Source organism: Marmota flaviventris, unplaced genomic scaffold, assembly GCF_047511675.1.
Source record: "Marmota flaviventris isolate mMarFla1 unplaced genomic scaffold, mMarFla1.hap1 Scaffold_118, whole genome shotgun sequence".
Lineage (NCBI taxonomy): Eukaryota > Metazoa > Chordata > Mammalia > Rodentia > Sciuridae > Marmota > Marmota flaviventris.
In genome coordinates, this window is record NW_027287804.1 from 143,070 (window position 1) to 147,465 (window position 4,396).

The following is a 4,396-nucleotide window of genomic DNA, read 5'->3' on the forward strand; positions in this document are numbered from 1 at the left end:
GCTATTTATTCTGAAAAGAAGACATATGAATATAGAGAATGTAGAAATATTTTAAATTATATGTTGTACATTACTAGAAATCAGATAAAATATGCTGGAGTGAAGCTTTATAAATGAGACCATTGAACCATTCCTCTAAGAAAGGGTAAAAATTTAATCGCTACCACAATAATCTTAGCAGAGAGAAAGTTTTGAAATGTGAAAATTGACAATGTGACAATGCCTCCAAAATGTATTCACCAATACTCAGCACCTGTGGATACATACTGGTAAGAGAGAAAACAAATGGGGGATAAAACATTTCATTGCCACATGTTTGTTAAACACTACTGATTGGTGTAGAATTCACTGTCCCCAGAAACTCTAAAATGTTAAATAATATTTCCAAAACTTAATCAAATTTTAAATTCATTGAACATCTGAAAACTCATACCAGTAGTGAACATTGAAAATATTTTGTACAAAATATATGCCTTATACAACAACTAAACATTTATAGTAAACACCCTGACAAATATGAGAGTAAAATCATTATCTATACATTAAACCTTGATATATATGATTATCAGTAAAAGACACAACTCATTTAAATATAGAATATAAGTAGTTGTGTTTAACTTTTGTTTAAATTTATTAAGCATTATCAAGTTATTTGGTAGTAATATCAGTCATAAATATCATACATGCATGGTGCAGAAACCTTATCTTTGAAAGCATATAATTTTCTTCTAAATAAAGTATTACTATTTTCACTTTTAAATATTAGAGAAAACAGTTATAAGAGATCTATCTTTTGATGTTTAACACTGAATTGTAATACTTTACACTTTATTTTTTTTTGTATTGCAGTTTAAATTTAAGGATTTTTAAACACTGAGCCACATTCCTAAGCCCTCTCCCCACTATTTCAAATTCTGGGACTGGTCTTGCCAAGTTGCTTGAAATCACACTAAGTTTCTGAGGCTGAGTTTAAACTTCTGAAAATACTCAGCTTCCCAATTTGCTTGGATTACAAGCAAGGACCATCATGCTCACTTTACAGTGCATTTTTTTTACCTATATTTACCTTATGTATGCAATATGTCTTTATAACTGAATATTTGTTTATATGTTAACACTCATGTATTGCATCATGTCAAAGTGTTCCACTTGACTAAATTATTTATGCAACAGTAAAACATACTGTTGAATAAATAATACTCTAGCATCTCTCAATACTTTTACACATTTTAATAAAACTTAATATGGAATATAATTGCATAAGTCAGATCATTATAATTTTCTCTGTTTGTATTTACAGTGAAATTAAGTGTTCTATGAAGGACATAGATATAAAAAAAGCCCCAGATTTTCATATCTTGAATTACAAATTTTAACATTTTAACAATTCCTATTGATTTGAAGAGACTGAATTTCCACAAATGTAAAGATAGCTCTTGTGGAGAGAAGAGCTTTATCTTTCTTGTGTGTGCATAATGGCCTTCTAGACTTCAGCCTCATTGGGGCCATTTCATTTTTCTGTGAATGAATGTTTTGTTTTCTATGATCAGTGTTTTCATGTACTTTAGTAAATTCTGACATCACTACTATTCTATGGGTAGTATTGTATCAAGGCAGGAATAATCAATGAGCTATGTTTCATAGTCTTATTTTCTATGGACCAGTTAGTAAGGTAAACTGAGAAGGTTGTATGTAAAGATTAAGTTTCTTATCATAAAATGTTGTCTTACCAGTTACAATAGGATAAAGTCTTCTTATTCATGGAATCCATAAAAAATCATATTGAATATCATTCAAAAATTTATTGATATTACATATAATTCATGAAGAACTGAGTTTACAACAACATATGGTTAAGAATAAGGTCTGGGGACATTTTACACTCTCTAATATAGACATTTATAACAATTTAATTATACATGAAACTACACTAAATGAAAGAAAAATCAATGGGTTCAACACACAATAGCATACAAATAAAATCTTGTAAAGACATAAGCAAAAGACCAATAGTGGATTAAGTGTGGCTTCCAAATGCTAGGGGGGGAATGGATATATAATCAGAGGTAATTGAAGAAAGATATGTTACTAACTTTGAGCTAGGACAGCATTTGAAAGAAAAAGAGTCCCTACAAAATTAACAATGATTATTGACTTTCATTTGTATGCTTTGTAATATATTCCAAAAGACTTCTACATGTTTTATTTCAGTCAAATTGGGAAACAATACAGAAATTTAAAAAAGACAAATATTGCTCCTCTGGTTTTAAAAGCAAGAAAAAGAATAGAGAGAGATTTACTGAGCTAGAAAAATTTAGTAGTTAGAGGTAAAAAAAAAATAACTGAGATTTCCAGAGTCTCAGTATAATCAGTATTTCAGCCATCCCTGGCTGCACAGGGCATTTTTGTTTAACAAAAAATTTGTTCACTTATGTACTGTTCTGAATATGTAGTAAGATCCCTAGTAATCCAATACCGATGGTGTAAGAGAAATTTTGAAATTTTTGAAACAGCACCCTCAAAACTATGTCAAGACTGACTCCAGAAAATCTCTGTTCACAGTACCATATTTCAGAGTTATGCTTGTCCTCAGTTCAGGAAGATGAAGGACATGACCACTTATTTTTATGCTACAGGTGAAAGATACATTTTTTACCAATATTTCTCCTGAGACATAAAAAAAAAACTACATAGAAACTGTCCTGAGTGAGGACAGGGAGATTTAACCAGAAAGTGAATTGGGAGATTCCATTATTATAGATGTAATTTTCTCAACATCTTTTCAATGTACCTAACCCAGTATTGATACCAAAATTAATGAACAACCTCTTCTCATGCTGAATGTGCATGAGGCTACTATATAACATGAAAACAATTGCAAATGTGTCAGAGATGCATTTTATAATATTAGTTGAAAATTCAATTGATTGATCATTATCACACTGTGTTTGACCCCAGCAAATACCTTCTCAGTGTGCAAGAAAAATGGGAAAAACTTTAAAAAATCAAGAAAATCCATGTTAAAGAATAACAACTTTTTTTTTTTTTTAATAAGGAAGTGGTCAATGTCTTTTTGAAACAACATGACAATAAACTTTCCCCTATCACATAAAGGAAAGCCACAATTCTGTTAAATTTCTTCATTTTATTCTTTGAATATGCCAAGTATTTGGCAAATTGCCACATATATTGTTTTAATTTCAGTGGTGTAAATTATATCTGGTTTTCTCTAAATTGCTACTTATTTAATGCAAATTTGTTGAGAAATTAATTCTGCATTAGCTGAGTAGTGAAAGGTAGTGAGGAATGGAAGTCATTGAAAGCTCTATGATTTGCAATCTCAGAATGGTGGGAGGAAGCTGTATATTGTCATGAGAAATATTGAGTACTATTAATTTCTTCCAAATATTTATTTACCTTATTATCCACTTTTCACCTAAACTATTGCTTTTAAATGGAGCTGACTATTAAATATCATAGGAAAGGCCATCAGAGCAATCCAAAGAATGATGTTTTTTTAAAAAGCAATCAAATCATAAACATCTGGTTGAAACAAGAACTGGCCCACTGTTGGATCTTAGCTTTTGACTTTAACAAATTTCCTTCTATCTTTCTTTTGATGATGACTAAAAGGTACTTCTATTAAGAGCATGACCAGAACAATTTATGGCAATTTGTTTTTCTAAAACATATATAAAATTGACTTGCTAACTCAGAATAGAACTTAATGAGCATATCATGTTATGGTTAAAAAAGAAAGTATAACTACTCAACATGAAGATTGGTCTTTTGAAAAAAACAATGTGAGGGTGAAGACCAATTTGGAAAGTTAGTATTGAATATTTTATATAAAAGGAAAGGCAGTAATATTTAAAAAACATTTTGATTATTAGATGCGTGTAAAAATTAAAAGGGAGTGTCCAGGCCTGATGTGGTGGTACATACCTGTATTCTCAAAAATCATAGAGTCTGAGGGAGAATAATCACAACTTCAAGGCCAGCCTTGGAAACTGAGACCAGGTATCAAAGCAAAATATCGAAGAACTGTGAATATATATGAATGAAAATTCACCCCTGGGTTCAATCACCTGGACTGTATAAAACAGTAGTTTCCAAAATTTACACCCTAATCAGCAGCCTCTGCAACTATGTAAAGTTCTAAAAGGAAACTAAATTTAGCCATATCTACTACTAGTTGTATGATATTGACCATAATTTTGAAATATATACATAGAAGACCCTTCACAATGTTTTAGGGTTCCCATTATTTTTCCAATTGCAATGAGAGAGGGAGGAAAAGCAATTTAGCTCATGGGCCCACTTCTTTCTCTTCAGGCCTAATGAGTCAACTATTAAAAGGCTTTAGTGTTTATTGATTATTATTTACATAATCATA